The sequence below is a fragment of the Eulemur rufifrons genome, chromosome 2 (genome assembly GCF_041146395.1).
Source record: "Eulemur rufifrons isolate Redbay chromosome 2, OSU_ERuf_1, whole genome shotgun sequence".
In the NCBI taxonomy this organism is placed as follows: Eukaryota; Metazoa; Chordata; class Mammalia; order Primates; family Lemuridae; genus Eulemur; species Eulemur rufifrons.
In genome coordinates, this window is record NC_090984.1 from 58,839,239 (window position 1) to 58,851,784 (window position 12,546).

Genomic DNA, 12,546 nt, shown 5'->3' on the forward strand with positions numbered 1-12,546 from the left:
GGCACCTCTCCCCACGTCAGCAAAGGCTGAGTGGGGAATATGGACTTCTACGTCCATCCAGGGGTAACAAGACAGTATCCTCCCTTCCTCCACCAGCAAGCTGCCAGTGGAGGCCTGCTAAATTACAAGATTTAAATAAGATCCAGAAAGTCATAAAATAATAACCAATATGTTCAGGACACAATAAAAAATCACTTGTCATACCAAGAGCCAAGGAAAATGTCACCTTGAATGAGGCAACAGATGCCAACACCAAGATGACACAAATGTTGTAGTTAGCTGGCAAAGATTTTAAAGTACCTATCATAAAAATGCTTCGATGAGCAAATTATAAACATGCTAAAAACAAATGAAAGAGTAGAAAATCTAAGCAAGGAAATAGAAGATATAAATAAGAACCAAATGGAAATTTTAAAACTGAAAAATGCAATAATTGAAATTTAAAACTAGTAGTTCATTACATATGAAATATCTGATTTCTAATCAAAAGTGTAGTTTATTATATCTCAAACAAGAAGCAGTACAATTAATCAAAGTATGTGCCTAAACTATCGACAGAGTTTTGCCATCTTAACAATAGCTTGTTTATGCCAGCAGCGAAGAAGCCTGGTGAGCGAGTGGCTATGAAATCGTGAAAGGCGTTTTCCACAGCTTGTTGAGAATTGAATATTTTTCCTTGCAAGAAGTGGTCCAAAGCCTGGATGAAGTGATAGTCAGTTGGTGCAAGGTCTGGTGAATACGGTGGATGACAGAGTTTCCAAGTCCACCTGCTGTAATTTGAGCAGTGTTGTTTTTGTGACATGTTGTCTCGCAAGAGGATTGGCTTGTCTCTATTGACCAATCTCGGCTGCTTAATTGCAAGCATCCTCATCATTTCATCCAACTGGTGGCAGTAGACATCTACTGTAACCAACTGACCAGGTTTCATGAAGCTGTAGTAGATGATACCAGCTCTGGACCACCAAATACACACCATTAGCTTTTTTTGATGACCATTCGGTTTTGAACTATGTTTCGGCACTTCATCTTTATCCAACCATTGTGCTGAACGCTTATGATTGTCAAAAAGAATCCATTTTTCATCACACGTAACAATACAGTGTATCATTGACAGCAAAGAAAGGCAAGCTTTCAGAGAATTTCTCTTCTGATGCTCATTGAATTCATGCAGTACCCATCTATCCAGCTTCTTCTTCTTTTTTTTTTTTGAGACAGTGTCTCACTCTATTGCCTGGGCTAGGGTGCCCTGGCGTCAGCCTAGCTCACAGCAACCTCAAACTCCTGGGCTCAAGCAATCCTTCTACCTCAGCCTCCCGAGTAGCTGGGACTACAGGTATGTGCCACCATGCCCAGCTAATTTTTTCTATATATTTTTAGTTGTCCAGATAATTTCTTTCTATTTTTTTGGTAGAGACGGGGTCTCGCTCTTGCTCAGGCTGGTATCCAGCTTCTTTACCTTGCCGATTTGTTTCAAATGGTCTAATATTGTTGAAATAGTAATGTCAGACCTTGCTGCTAATTCATGTGTAGCTTGAGATGGATTCACTTCCACTACAGCTCATCATTATCCACCTTGGTCTCAGGTCATCCACGTGGCTCATTTTCAAGATTAAAATCACCAGAACGGAACTTCTCAAACCATCGACATACTGTGCATTCATTAGCCACATCCTTCCCAAACACTTCATTGATATTTTGAGTCATCTGCGCTGCATTGGTTCCATGATGGAACTCATATTCAAAAATAACATAAAATTTTTACTTATCCATGGTTTCACAAAATTTCCTCTAAAATTTTTTTTGAAAGATAATCACAAGCCAAAATGTGCTTTTGAAAGAATGAGGATGTACCTTCACACACACACACACACACACACCAAGAAGTGTCAAAGTGAAATGTCAGAGTATCAACGGTCAAACCTAGTACTTAGGGAAAGCAGACATTCTATACTTAATAACCTAATAATTGGATGGGTAAATAGCAGAATGGAGATACAGAGGGTCTATACATGTGAATATGAAGACAGAACAATAGAAATGACCCTGTCTGGACAAGGGAAGGCCTGTGGGGGCAGGGAGAAGAACTAAGCCCCAGGTACTTGTGGACATTAACAAAAGATCTAACATTTGTGTGATCAAAGTGTTAGAAGGAAAAGAGAAAGAGGATGAGAATGAAAAATTTAAAAAAAAAATTGTGGTTGAATTTCTCCAAAATTTGGCAACAGGCATAAACCTAAAGATTCAAGAAACTGAGGAAACCCCTAATAGATGAACCAAAGAAATCCATAACAAGGAGATCATAATCAAACTTCTGAAAACCAAGGACAAAGAGAACATCTTGAAAGCAGCTAAATAAAAAAGATGTGTTACCTATAGGGGAATAACAATTCAAATGACAGATTTCTCATGAGAAACCATGGAGGCCAGAAGGAAGTGGCACATTTTTCAAGTGTTAAGAGAATATTTAACTCAGAATTTTATATGCAGTAAGAATAACCTTATGGAAGGAAATTTAAATAAAGACATTTTCAAATAAAGGAAAACTAAGAATTTTTGCCAGCTAACCTAGCTTTAAAAAATGGCTAAATGATGTTCTTGAAACAGAAAGTAAATGACAAAGAAAGGAATCTTGAAACATCAGTCATGAAAAAAAGATAATGGAAAGGGTAAAAATATAGTGAAGCATAATATACTATCCTCTTGATTTTTAAAAAATTATGCTTGATGGTAGAGGCAAAAATTATAAAATTCTTTGATATGGTTCTCTAATAGGTAGGGGAAATATTTAAAGCAATTATATTGTGAATGGGGAGGGTAAACTATGTAAAGAAGGTAAGTTTTCTATATTTCACTTGAAGTGGTAAAATATAGTAACAGGAGACTGTAATCAATTTTGCATGTATAATGTAATATCTAGAGCAACCGCTCAAAACAACTATAAAAAGAGATACACTAAAACACACAATACTATCAACAGTGAAAAATGATACCCACAAAATGGGACAAATATTTGCAAGTCATATATCTCATAAGGAATTGATGTCCAGAATAAAGAACTCCTTACAACTGACGGTTAAAATAATGCAATTAAAAAATGGGCCAAGGAGTTGAATTAACTAACATTACTCCAAAAAACTATACAAATGGCCAAAAGCACATGAAAAGATGTTCAACATCAGTAGTCATTAGGGAAATGCAAATTAAAACCACATTGATATACTTCACACCCATTAGGATGGCGATTATAAAAAAAGAAATAGGGCTGTGGCTCAAGCCTGTAATCCCAGGACTTTGGGAAGCCAAGCAGGAGGACTGCTTGAGGCCAAGCATTCAATACCAGCCTGGGCAACATAATGAGATCTCATTTCTATAAAAAATTTTTAAAAATTAGTTGGGCATGGTGGTATGCACCTATAGTCTCAGCTACTTGAGAGGCTGAGGCAGGAGTATTGCTTGAGCCCAGGATTTCGAGATTATAGCAAGTTATGATCATGCCACTGCACTCCAGCCTAGGTGACAGAGCAAGACCCTATCTCAAAACAAAAAAAAAAAAAGAAAGAAAACAAAACAAAACCCAGAAAATAACAAGTGTTAGTGAAAATGTGGAGAAATTGGAACACTTGTGCATTGCTGATGGGAAAGTAAAATGGTTCAGCCACTGTGGAAAATGGTAGGACAATTCCTCAAAAAATTAAACATAGAATTACCATATGATCCAACAATTCCACTTCTGGTTATCTACTCAAAAGAATTAAAAGCAGGGTCTCAAAGAGATATTTGTCTACCTGTGTTCATAATAGCATTATTCACAGTAGTCAAAAGGTAGAAGCAATCCAAACATCCATTAATACTGAATACATAACCAAAATGTGGTATATGAAAGGGTCGGCCTTGCAAAAATAACAGGCAAATACCTAATCCCACAATTTCCCCAGTAAGTTAAAGATCAATCCTATGAGTTCTCTCACTAACAGGCACCCTTCAGGAGTTCTGTTTTGCACAACTTCTGAAAAGAGCTGAATAGATGGAAAAGAGATGTAAATCTTTCACTTTAAAATTTTTTTTTTTTTTTTTGAGAATCTGCTTTTACAGAGTTCTTAAGTAAACAGCAGGAGAATGAGCTACAGCCTCAACCATATCTACAGGACAGAGTCACATCTCCTGAGATAATCCTGTCTCCCAGGAAAGGCAGGGAAACCAACTTTTGAACTTTGACATCCTGCTGCCACTCTTGTTATCAACTGACAGCCATCACTATTTTTTTTTCTTTTCATCCCCCTTAAAATCAGCAAGCCACTTGGCCTCAGTGCTGGCACTCCCTTCTCTTTCTGGGATGCCATGTCATCTCCATGCTCTCTTCCAACCGCCCCCCTCCACGCCACCACCTTCCCTTCTCTCTTTCACTCTTACTCTCTCTCCTCTAAGAAGATAAAATAAACCCTTTTACTTTCATATATCCTAATCTCTGCATGAGAAATCTTTCTCAACCCTGCCAGGAGCACCTAGTGAGCTTTCCACCCTAACAGTATATATATACAGAAAAATATTATTCAGTATTAAAAAGGAAGAAAATTCTGACACATGCTACAACATATATGAATCTTGAAGACATTATACTAAATAAAATAAGCCACAAAGGAAAAAAGAAAAAATATTCTATGATTCCACTTGTAGGAGGGACCTAGAGTAGTCAAATTCATAGATACAGAAAGTGGAATGCCTGGGGAGGAGGAAATAGGGAGTTAGTGTTTAATGGGTACAGAGTTTCAGTTTGGGAAGATAAAAAAGATCTAGAAGGCCGGGCGTGGTGGCTCACACCTATAATTCTAATACTCTGGGAGACTGAGGCAGCGGGATCACTTGAGCCCAGGAGTTTGAGGTTGCAGTGAGCTATGATGACATTATTGTACTCTAGACAGGACAACAGAGTGAGACTGTGTCTCAAAAAAAAAAAGAAAAAAATCTAGAGATTGTACACAACTATACATTAAAAAAGTGGTTAAAATGTTATATTTTATGTTATAAATAGTATAAACATAAAATATAAAATTTTATGTTATAAATATAAATTTTTTAAAAAGATTACTTTCTAAAAATATGTTATAAAATTATCCAAAACTCTATAGTTAAAATGAAATTCTTAAAAATGTTCAAGTAACCCAAAAGAAGTCATAAAATGGAAAAAAATAAGGGGGGAGGGGGAAGAGGAAGGGGAGACAAAATATAGGAGAAACAAACAGAAAAAAAATAATAAAGTGACAGAATAAAGTCCTAACATATCAATAATAACACTAAATGCAAATGATCTAATCGACCAAAAAGGTATAGCAATCCTAAATTATATACCAAACAGAGGTTCAAAATACATGAAGCAAAAACTGGTAGAACTGAAAAAAGAAATAGATAAATTCACAATTATAGTTGGAAACTTAAATACCCCTCTCTAAACAACATGTATAACTACTAGATAAAAAACATATATATGGATAAATGGAATAACACTATCAATCAACAGAAGTATTGAAATGGATACAACACTCCACTGAACAATAGAGCAGAATACACATACTTTTCAAGCATCCTTGGAACATGCACCCAGGTCATGTGTCATGAAACAAACTTCAGCAATATTAAAAGAATTGAAATAATACAGAGTATGTTCTCTGCTTGAGCCCAGGAGTTGGAAGTTGCTGTGAGCTACGCTGATGCCATGGCACTCTAGCCCGGGCAACAGAAACAAACTCTGTCTCAGAAAAACAAACAGAGTGCGTTCTCTGATCATAATAGAAAAAAATTAGGATTCAATAACAATGAAAATAAAATCTGCTAACATTTGAACATTAAGCAACACAAATCTAAATAATCCATGGGTGAAAAAGGAAGTCTCAAGCAGAGTTATATTGAACTGAATAAAAATGAAAACATACCAAAATTTGTGGGACACAGCTAAAACAGAGCAAAAAGGTAAAATATATAGTAGTAAATTCTTACACCTCAAGAAACTAAAGGAGCAAAGTAAACTTAAAGCAAACAGAAGGGGATAATAAAGACAGGAGCAGAAATCAATGAAATAAAATATTTTAAAAATCAATTAAACTAAAAAGTGGTTCTTTAAACAGATCAACAATCTTGACAAAGCTCTAGCAAGACTGATAAAGGAAAAAAAGAGAGAATACACAAATTAAAAATATAAAAAATGAAACAGTAGATATCACTACAGAGTTCACAGGCATTAAAAGGATAATAACAGAAGCGGTCAGTCAACTCTATCCACACAAATTCAAACATTTAGACTAAAGGGATCAATTCCTCAAAAATAAGAATACTACTAAAATCACCCAATACAAAATAGATAATAAATAACTGAGTTCTTGGTTTAACAACTCCTGAAAAACAAATCTCCAGGTCCAGATGGTTTTAGTGGACAATTCTATCAAAAGTCTAAGTAAAAATTAATACCAATTCCACACAATCTCTTCAAGAAAATAGGAGGGGAACCTTTCTAACTGATTTCATGAAGCCAGTATTACCATGACACTAAAAAAACTAGAAAGAAAAAAGAAAAAGAAAAAGACTATACCAAAGAAAATCCCTGATGAATATAGACACAAAAATTATCAACAAAATATTAGCAGACAGAATCTAGTCATGCACCTAAAAAATTACACCATGACTAAATGGGTCTGACTCTGGGAATACAAGGTTGGTTCAATATTTGTAAGGTAATCAATGTAACCCACTATATTCAATATACTATATTAATAGATTAAAGAAGAAAAGTCACATTATAATACCAATTATGAGCAAAAAACACTTGACAAAATCCAACACTTATTTATGAGCAAAACTCTCCACAAGTTAGGAATAGAGGGGAATTACCTCAACCTGATAAAGAGCATCTACAGCTAATGTCATAGTAAAATACAGAATACTTTCTCCCCCAAAACTGAAAAGAAGGCAATGATGGCTGGCTGCTCTTACCACTCATATGCATCACAGTACTGGAAATCATAGCCAGTACAATAACAGGAAAAAAAAAAAAAAAGCAGAAGAAAAAGAAACAAACAAAAGGCATACATATTAGAAAGGAATAAATATAATTATCCCTATTTGCAGATAACATGATGTCTAGGCCAATAAATCTACAAAATTCTCAAGGAATTGAGAAATTTCTCAATGAATATACCAAAAAACTCCTAGAACTAATATGAGTTAGGTAAGGTTGCAGGATACAAGATCAACATATAAAAATGAACTACCTTTCCATATACTAGCAATGAACACATAGAATATAAAATTAAAACACAATACCATTTGTAACCATTTAAAAATACTTAAAAGACTTAGTTGTAAATCCAGCAAAGCCTGTACAGGATCTGTATGCTTAAAACTACAAAGCACTGGGAGCAACACTGAACCCTCCAGTGATTTTCACCCCACAGGAACACAAATTGAACAACTATCCACACAAGAAAGCACCTTCATAACAATCAAAAATCAGGTAGTGATCACAGTACCTGGTTTTAACATATCAAGGAAAGAACACTAAAGAGGATAGAAAAGACAGTTTTACATTGCCTATGCCATCCCTCCCCCATCCTCTGTAGTTGTTACTTGTTGGAGAGAGACTATGGGCTTGAGGGAGGGAGAGGGAAGTGATTGTGGGACTTTGCACTGGAACTCAGGGCTGCCCTATCAGAAGGGAACACAACACTGGGCAGAATTCTGCTGATGTTCACGGAGGGAGCATTTAGACCAACCCCAGCCAGAGAGGAATCCTCCACCCCAGCAGTAGGAACCTGAGTTCTGCCCAGCTCACCACCAGCAGATGAAAGCAGCATGGGGAAAAGAATAAATTTGAAAGGCAGTGGCCTGCAAAGACTGCAGTCCTTGGGCAAGTCCTGTTTTGGTACTGGGCTTGGAGCCAGTGGACTTGGGGTGCATATAACCTAGCGAGACACCAGTTGTGGTGGCCAAGGGAGGCCCGTGTCACCCCTTGCCCAACTGTAAGCGGTGCAGCTCAGGGAGAGACTCCTTCTGCTTGGGGAAAAGAAAGGGAAGAGTACAAAGGACCTTGTCTTACAACTTGGGTGCCAGCTAAGCCACGGTAAAATAAAGTACCAGATTCCTGAAGCCAAAAAAAACTGGGGTTCCAGGCCTTAGCTCTGAGAGGGCATTTCTAGATTCACCCTGGGACAGAAGGAAACCTGCTGCCCTGAAGAGAAGCACCCAGTCCTGGCAGGATTCACCACCTGCTGACTAAGAAGCCCTTTGGGCCTTGAAAAACCAGGAGTAGCCAGGCAGTAGTCACCATGAGCCTTGGGTGAAACTGTGCTGGCTTCAGGTGTGACCTGGTTGCCTAGTCCAGCTGTGGTGGCCCCAAGGGAGTGCTCACATCACCCCTCCCCCAACTCCAGACAGTCCAGCACAGAGGATGAGACTCCTTCTGTTTGGGGGAAGTAAAGGAAGAAAGTAAGAGACTTTGGCCAATAATCCCAGGGAATTCTCCCATATCTTACCCAAGTCCACCAAGGTGGTACCACCAGGAGTCTGCAAGAGTTGCAGCATTACTGGGGTTGGGGCGCCCACTAGTGCTGATATGGCTGAAGTGACCAAAGACTTAGATCACAACACTCAGTTCCCTTTTAATACATGGAAAGCCTTCTCAAGAAGGACAGGTACAAATAAGCCCAGACTGCAAAGAATTAGAATAAATACCTAACTCTTCAATGCCTAGACATCAACAAATATCCATAAGCATCAAGAAAATCCAGGAAAACATGACCTCACCAAACTAAATAAGGCACCAGCGACTAATCCTAGAGTGATGGAGATGTGTGTGTGACCTTTCAGACAGAGAATTCAAAATAGTTGTTCTGGCTGGGCGCGGTGGTTCATGCCTATAATCCTAGCACTTTGGGAGGCCAATGGCAGGAGGATCGTTTGAGCTCAGGAGTTCGAGACCAACCTGAGCAAGAGCGAGACTGCCTCTACTAAAAAAAAAAATAGAAAGAAATTAGCTGGACATCTAAAAATATACATAGAAAAAATTAGCCGGGTATGATGGCACATGCCTGTAGTCCCAGCTACTCGGGAGGCTGAGGTAGAAGGATTGCTTGAGCCCAGGAGTTTGAGGTTGCTGTGAGCTAGGCTGATGCCATGGCACTCTAGCCTGGGCAACAGAGTGAGACTCTATCCCCTTCCCACCCCCCCCCCCCAAAAAATTGTTGTTCTGAAGAAGTTCAATGAACTTCAAGACAACACAGAGAAGGAATTCTGAATCCTATCAGAGAAATCTTACAAAGACAATGAAATAATTCTTTAAAAATCAAGCTGAAATTGTAGAGCTGAAAATTTCAACTGACAAACTGAAAAATGCATCAGCAGAAGAATAGATTAAGCAGAAAAAAGAATTAGTGAGCTTGAAGACAGGCTGTAAAAAAATATAGCGAGAAGAGAAACAAGAAAAAATGAAAATAAGAAAGAATAAAGCATGCCTACAAGACCTAGAAAATAGCCTTAAAAGGGCAAATCTAAGAGTTATTGGCCTTAAAGAGGAGAGAGAGAGATTGGGGTAGAAAGTTTATTCAAAGAAATAACAGAGAACTTTCCAAACCTAGACAAAGATAGAAATATTCAGGTACAAGAAGGACATAGAACACCAAGCAGGTTTAATCCAAATAAGACTACTTTAAGGAATTTAATAAACTCCCAAAGGTCACAGATAAAGAAAGGAAGGGTCCTAAGGGAAACAGAAAAAAAACATATAAAGGAGCTTCAATGCACCTGGCAGCAGACTTCTCACTGGGAACCTTACAGGCCAGGAGAGAGTGGCATGACATATTCAGAAGGCTGAAGGAAAGAAACCTTAATCCTAAAATATTATCCTGCAAAAAATATCCTTTAAGCATGAAGCAAAGCCTGTCCCAGAAGAGAACACAAGGTGAGATATTTCATCAACACCAGACCTGCCCTACAAGCAAAAGGAGTTTTTCAATCTGAAAGAGAAGGACTTTAACAAACAATAAGAAATCATCTTGGCCAAGCAATGGTAGCTCATGCCTGTAAGTCTAGCACTCTGGGAGGCTGAGGTGGGAGGATCGACTCTGTCTCAAAAAAAAAAAAAAAAAAAAAAAAGAAAGAAAGAAAGAAAAGAAAAGAAAGAAAAAGATGTAATAAAGATCAGAGCAGAAATAAATGAAACAACAAAAAATACAAAATATCAACAAAATGAAAAGTTTTTTTTGAAAAGATAAACAAAACTGACAAACCTTTAGCCAGACTCAGAAAAAAAGAGAGAAGACCCAAATAAATAAAATGAGATGAAAAGGGAGACATTGCAACTGATATTTCAGAAATTGAAAAGAATATTAGAGGCTACTATGAGCAACTATATGCCAGCAAATTAGAAAACCTATAAGAAATGGATGGATTCCTAGACACATAAAACCCACTACCAAGATTGAACCAAGAAGAAACCCAAAACCTGAATATACCTGAATAGACAAGTAATGAGATATTAATAGCAGTAATAAAAAGTCCCCTATCAAAGAAAATCCCAGGACAAGATGGATTCATTGGTGAATTCTACCAAACATTTAAACAACAACTAATTTCAATCCTACTCAAACTATTACAACAAATTTGAGGAGGAGGGAATACTCGCAAACTCATTCTAGAAGGCCAGTATCACCCTGATACCAAAACCAGAAAAAGACACAACAAAAAAAGAAAACTACAAGCCAATATCTCTGATGAATATAGATGTAAAAATCCTCAACAAAATACTAGCAAACTGAATTCAACAACACATTAAAAAGATTATTCATCATGATCAAGTGGGATTCATCCTAGGGATGCAAGGATGGTTCAACATATGCAAATGAATCAATGTGATACATCTTATCAACAGAACAAAAGACAAAAACCATGTGATCATTTCAATTGATGCTGAAAAAGCATTCGATAAAATTCAACATCCCTTCATGATAAAAACTCTCAAAAAACTGGGTATAGAAGGAACTTAGCCCAACACAATAACAGCAATATATGATAGACCCACAGCTAGTAACACACTGAATGAATGGTGAAAAAATGAAGCCTGTCCTCTAAGATCTGGAACAAGACAAGGATGCCCACTTTCACTACTGTTATTAAACACAGTACTGGAAGTTCTAGCTCAAGCAATCAGACAAGAGAAAAAAAAAATAAAGGGCATCCAAATTGGAAAGGAAGAAGTCAAATTTTGTTTGCAGGCAATATGATCTTATATTCAGAGAAACCTAAAGATGTTACAAAAAAACTATTACAACTGATTAAAAAGTTCAGTAAAGCTGCAGGATACAATATCAACATGCAAAAATCTGTACCATTTCTGTATGCCAACAGTAAACAATCTGAAAAAGAAACCAAGAAAGTAATCCCATTTATAATAGTTACAAATAAAATAAAATACCTAGGAATAAACTTAACCAAAGAAGTGAAAGATCTCTATAATGAAAACTATAAAATATTGATCAAAGAAATTGAAGAGGATACAAACACGCATGCACATACTCCAAAAAAGGAAAGAAATTCCACACTCATGGATTGGAAGAATCAATATTGATCAATATTGTTAAAATGTCCATACTACCCAAAACAATCTACAGATTTAATGCAATCCCCATTAAAACACAATGACATTCTTCACAGAAAAATAATCCTAAAATTTATATGGAAAAGACCCTGAATAGCCAAAGCCATCCTGAGCAAAAAGAACAAAACTGGGCCAGGTGTGGTGGTTCACACCTGTAATCCTAGCACTATAGGAGGCTGAGGCAGGAGGACTGCTTGAGCTCATGAGTTCAAGACCAGCCTGAGCAAGAACAAGACCCATTTCTACTAAAAATAGAAAAATAAGCTGGGCTCCATGGCACATGCGTATAGTCCCAGCTACTCAGGAGGCTGAGGCAAGAGGATCGCTTGAGCCTAGAAGTTTAAGGTTGCATTGAGCTATGATGATGCCACTGCATTCTACCAGGGGTGACAGAGCAAGACTCTGTCTCAAAAAACAAACAAACAAAAAGAAACACTGGAAGAATCACATTACCTGTCTTCAAATTATACTACAGAGCTGTAGTAACCAAATCAGCATGGTATTGGCATAAAAACAGACACACAGACCAGTGGAACAATATAGAGAAGCCAGAAATAAATCCACACATTAATAGTGAACTCGTTTTTGACAATGATGCCAAGAACATACATTGGGGAAAGGACAGTCACTTCAATAAACAGTGCTGGGAAAACTGGATATCCATATGCACAAGAATGAAACTAGACCCCTATCTCTTACCACATACAAAAATCAAGTCAAAATGTATTAAAGACTTAAATCTCATACCTAAAAAAATGAGGCTATTAAAAGAAAATGTTGAGGAAACACTTCAGGACATTGTTCTAGGCTAAAATGTCTTGAGTAATATCTCAAAAACATAGACAACCAAAGCAAAAATGGACAAATGGGATCGATCACATCAAGCTAAAAAGCTTCTGCACAGCAAA